Source organism: Hirundo rustica, chromosome 10, assembly GCF_015227805.2.
Source record: "Hirundo rustica isolate bHirRus1 chromosome 10, bHirRus1.pri.v3, whole genome shotgun sequence".
NCBI classification, from domain to species: domain Eukaryota; kingdom Metazoa; phylum Chordata; class Aves; order Passeriformes; family Hirundinidae; genus Hirundo; species Hirundo rustica.
In genome coordinates this window covers 8941935-8947686 of record NC_053459.1, presented here as the reverse complement: position 1 = coordinate 8947686, position 5752 = coordinate 8941935, and positions in this window count along the sequence as shown.

Below are 5752 nucleotides of genomic sequence, written 5' to 3'. Positions count from 1 at the left end.
TGTAAAAGAAATAAGTGCGGTCTCCCAGAACTCTTTGAAATATAAATGTGAGAATTCCTTTAGGTATAGTGCTGGAAGCCTTCACGTCAGACCATATTGTCAGGTGCCAGGGAGAAGGAGCCAGCCAGACTGAGAGATTTATTCAGCTTTCTGCTGGAAGACCCCAAGGACTGCAACCCTCTATCACTCCCAGCCGTGGGGAAGGAGGTGGGATGAGCTCCATTAATGCCTCCTTCAGCTTTTAAATCCAAGTGGATGGTTTATTCCTGTGTGCTCTGGACCTACAGTCTTTTGTCTGCTTTCCTATACCAGCATCTCCATGTTTGATATTCATTTTATTCCCCTCCTTAGAGTATTATTTACAACCGAAGAGCAGAATATTATAGGCTGAGCTGACAGGGCACTAAATATAGCAAGAGCAGGGCAGTTCCCCACTCTAATCATCTCCTTCTGCTTTTATGTAGATAGTAAATGATGGGCCACAGAGGGAATTGCCATTTGTCTCTAGGAAATACATGTCAAAGGAGTTTAAGCGCTACATCCTGCCCACACCGAGGGAAGTTAATTTAGGCTTGGCGCAGCAGCGCTGGCTTTTCCTAGCACCGAGGAGCCGCAGATGAGGTCTTCAGTCCTTCAGCTGAGTGCCATAGAGACCGTGTTTCTGAACAGGGTATTTACAATGGCAAACGGCACGATTTCTAGCTTGAAGGGACAGGTACACTTCAGCCAAAGCCTGGTGCCGTTCATTTACATCACGGCCCTGGCCGGCCCCGTTGCCGACACACGTCTGTCTGGGCCTTGGGAAGCAGCCATGCCTTGGCCAGCTCGGCTCTGCCCCACCAGGACCCGGCCAGCCTCAAGGCCGCCATTGGCTTTGTCTGTGCCTTGGGCTCGTTCCCCTGACTCGCCTCCTCTGAGCCAGCTGACTTGCCGGTGCTTTTTTCCCTCTGCCAAGCCTGCTTCGCTGCCTTCTTTCAGGTCTGGAGCTGTTCTGCTGCCTGCTCTTTTAACAGCTGTCCAAGTGCGCAGGAAGAGTTGAACCAACGCTAAAACCTCGCCAGCTCTGCTCACTTGGGTCCTACAACTTAAGCGCAGTGCGCAGAAGTTTAAGCAGCGGCTTCGTTGATGGGACTTAGCCCTAAATCCACACAAATCCAAGGGAATCTGGAAGCAGCTCGTTGCTGCTTTAGTATCAGTGTGAGACAGCTTCAGCCGAGACGGGGGCTGAAGGAGCTGGGAGCTGTGTGCGTGCCTTGACAGAGAAAGCGTGTGATCTAAAGGTTTCAAAATCTGCATAATGAAAGCTGCCAGAAAGTTTAGTGCAGCAGTTCTGCTTTTCCCCGTGCAGAGCTACAGGGCACAGGTTAAGGCTCAGCTCCAAGAAGAGTGAGGTATTGCAATGCAAAGGAGCAGAGGAGATGCTGAGTACAAGGATATCAGTTAAACTTTCTGACCAGCCTAAGGGTTCTTCATGTATTTTATCCACTGGCTGACTAATGTAAAATACAAAAGTATTCTGCCTGGCAAGCCAGGAGCAGAACTGCAGTCTCCACCCTCCCAAAGGATGATTTAAATATGAAGCTATGATGCCATGTTCTTCCTTGCCTTCTGCTTGCTCAAATGCATTTTTAATTCTTTAATGCAAAGTAGGAAGGCACCAAAATCTCTCTTTCTCCAGAAAAGCCTCAGATAGGGTGGGTGGACACAGACTTCTCCTGGGAGCACCAGCAACTCTCCTCCTGCCTTCACTGGAATTAAAATCGCACTCCCTGTGTTCCGAGTGACCCCCTAAACCTGAGGTACAGGGAGAATGGGGTGCTACCTCCTCCCCAGCTCTGAGTTGGAGCACAGCACCAGGTACTGTGATAGTTTTTACCTAGGCAGTCTCAGCAGTGACCAGAGTCACCCAGGGAGCCAAGCCACCAGCCTGATTGGAGAGGAGTGCAGACAAGAGCAAAAGCTCAGGATTAGTGCCCCAAGGAATATGATCCCTTCGTGGTCCACTCCGGATTTAGACAGCCTTTGTGAAGTCACCATTCAGCAAGAATTCTCTTATACCCTCGTGAATGTACAAAATACAGATGATTATAGTGGTCTATAAAAGCCAAAAGCTGGACACAGTGCTTGCTTCAGTAATTATTTGCTCATTACAGGCAAAGCATTTCAGAGTTGTTCCTCCTGAAGTGCTAAGGTCACCTGCTTTGGTGATTCTGTTGTAAGCCTGCTGTGTCCCAAGGCAGCAATACTACCCACTTAAAACACTGCAGATGAACACAATGAAAGCCAATAAAACATGGAAGAATTGTTGATTGGAAATGTTTCCCTATTTCTGACACCAGTGAAGGCAGCCTGCCTGTTTGCAGGGTGAAACAGAGTACAAAATTTTTAATCCTCAATCCCAAATTCACCTAAAAGATTTAGGGCCAAATACTCCTTTTATTTACACCAGTGTAAATTTAGGGAAATTTCATCCAACTTAATGTACTGCCAGGTGGTGGATTTTGCCTCAGATCTCATTATTTTGGGGTTTTTATTTATATTCAGCCACTGTGTGTATACGCAGATACAAAGCAGTAATTTTTGCCAGCAATAAGAGAGTGGAGTTTGCTATATAAATCGGTATTTCTCAGTCAATATGTTGCAACCCCTGAAGGGGTTATAAAAACCATCTGGGGGCTTGTAAAGAACTGAAAATTTTATAACAATCTAAAGCAAAGTAAATGTCATTTCTTCTATTCTCCATAGAGCAGCACCATCCTCTTGGCAACCTGTCAAAACCATACATGAAACAATAAATTCTTGAAGCTTATCACTTTTACCATTTTTTATTATTATTATTACTTTAGCTTTATAAAACATGCATGGGAAGTGGGAAGTTTGTCTTTATTTCCCCTTTTATGTACGATTTCCTATCTGAACTGCTTGAGAAATGTTGCTTTCAAATTTTTGGCCTCAAAAGGCAGTAAATTTCTTTAAGGGCCTCCGCCTTGGTCTTCTCCTAACCCGCTTGTTAAAACTACAACCTATTTTGTCAAGCTTAGGCTTGTTTGTGTTGGAGCCAGTTTTTCGATTTCACTGTGACTTTCTGCCTGTCAGTTTCCTCTTTCAGCCTAAATCATACAGGGAAACATCAACATTTCCCTTTGTGGGAAGGGATGTTTTGCATCAAGTGGAAAAAATGGATGAGATTTCCTGTATCCTCATTAGCAACGTGGTGTACGGTTTGAAATCTGCCCTTTCTAAGGTGAGACACTATCTGAAGAACCTCTCCGCTTTTAAGTCTAGCCTCACAACTTGTCAGTGAATTTTGCTTTCATGTACGGATCTTTCATCTCTGTGCATAGGTACTTATCGATGAAATTAATTCTAGTAGCAACCAAGTGTGTCCCACTGAAAGGAATCAGAGAAGAAATTCAGAAAAAAAAAAGGCTCATTGTTGTTTTTTTCCCCTGCCAGGATGAGATGCCTCACACAAGGACTGGGCAGGCAGCAGTGCTGGTGAGGCTCTGAGACCCTGAGCGGGGTAGGGAGGAAAGGAGGGGATGGCACTGCTCCCCTTTTAGCCGCTGTTTGGTTGGGTGGGGAAATCTCAAGCAGCTTCACCTCAAACTCCTCGACTTCAGCTATTTTTGCCTGATTTCCACAAATTAGTTCTTTGTTGATGCAAAGTACTTAGTAGGTGTGGTGCCTCACTCTTTCCAAACAGCCTGACTTGTTAACTGTTTAGTGGGCACAAATTTAATCACTTAAACCACTTGCTAAGGAGAAAGAACAGTGACTTCTTGCCTAGGTGGGAGGTGGCTGCCCACAGCCAGGAACTGAATGAGCTGTGGGCTATGTGGCAACAACGAAGGGGAGGAACTGCACTTCTGGCTTTCACTCTTTAGCTCCAGTTTCACTGGACTGGAAGTGTGCTGTCCAAACGGGGTGGAATCAAAACCTGGACAATTTCATGTCATTTGCTTGGAACACAACTTCCTTTTCCCTGTCCCATTTCTACTGAAGGCAGACTACAAAGTCTGCACATGCAGAGCTGGGTTCAGATCCAAGCTGAGGGCGTCTGGGGGCTTGGCTGTTGGCTTGGGTCTTCAGGCTGTCCAACTAGAACCAGGACTCCTGCTCCAAGTGCTGAGTTCAGCTAGCTGCTCAGGGTCTAGCTCTTCTGCTGCCTTTCCAAGTGCCAAATTGTACCAAAATGCTCCTAAAATCATTCAGTGGTATTTTCCTGTGTGGTTTTCATGATGCTGAGTAGCTGGGCAGATCTGACATGGTCCACACAGCTTTCTGCCTTCATGCCTGAGAGAAAATGGATAGCCACAGGTTATATCTGCTGTTTTAAAAAATCATGCAAAAGGTGGCTGTTGGGTGTTTTTACAGGGTTTTTTGTTTCTTAATCTCTGTTCTCAATTCAGAAATGAATCTGTGTAGAAATGATGGTATGAAACATTTTGGGAAAAGAAGCTACATTTTAATTAAAATTTAAAAATCGAGCTGGTTAGTAAACATCCCAACAAATGTCCACCTCAGTGCTGGTGCTGCCCATGAGGAAACCATTCCTGGACAGCCCAGCCTTCCAGCACCAGCACCATATCTTGGCCTGATTCCCCGTGCCCTGCTGAGGCTGAGCTCCTCGGCTCTGCACACTGCCTTGCTGTGCCACCTCTCTCATCCATCTTTCCATCATTTTGGGTTTGCCCAGGCACAGGGCCCCTGCACTGAGAGAGCCACCTTGATGACACAAGGCTCTCCATCCCAAAGACCGGCAGCAGCTGCCACCGCTGCTGCTCCAGCTCATGCAGGAGATGGGTTGTTTTGATTTTTTTATCTGGAGAAGTCCAAACTCCCGAGGGAAGAAATGTGGTGTACTGCATACTCATCCTGTTTCTTCAAAACTGAACTGTGCCATGCATGAAAAATTTTTTGGAAACTGGGAGCAGAAGCGATGACTTAACAAGGCAGTGCTGTCCACTGCCGCACCAACACACTGCTGGGTTTTCTGAAGTTGCCAGCGCCACTGTTTTTGTACAAAGAGTGGAAATTCCTTCTTGTGCTTTGTCAGTCAAGGACTCCAGTCATTGTTACGGTTAACGTGTGTTTTCCCAGGTTTACACTGCTGTCCTGCCACACTGCTCTGTGCTGTTACACTGGAGCAGCAACAACTTCCCTCCCTCGGGTCCCTCCCGTTGTTTGTGCAGGTTAAAACCCCAGTGCCACACAAGGCACGGAGGTCCTACCGAGGCATTTCCTCAGCCCTTAGTGAGGGCGTGGGAGCAGCGGGGAGCGCACGGGGAGGTGTCCCTCGGCCGAAATCCTCCAACCTCCCACCACCCACTGCCGGCAAAGGGCCGCACGGAGTTGGCCCCGGCGCTCTCGGTCCCCTCACCACCCCCGGGGTGCCGTGCCGTCCTCGCCCCGTGAGCACCTCCACGTCCCCTTCTCCCCGACACGGCTGGTGCCGGCGGGGCTGGGGAGGCTCCCCGGGGCATCCCCTGGCCGGGGCGATGGGGGCCCCGGGCGACGGCCCGCCCGGCACACGGAGCCCAGGCCGGGCCGGTGCCGGCGGCTCGCCCCCCGCCCCGCACACGGAGCCCAGGCCGGGCCGGTGCCGGCGGCTCGCCCCCCGCCCCGCCCCGCTCCTCTCGGGGGCAGCGCTGCCCTGGGCGGGCCCGCGGCGCTCGGCGAGGGGCGGGCGGGCGGGCGGGGCGGCCGCGGGCGCTATAAATGCCGGGCGGCGCCGCCGCGCTCCGGCCGA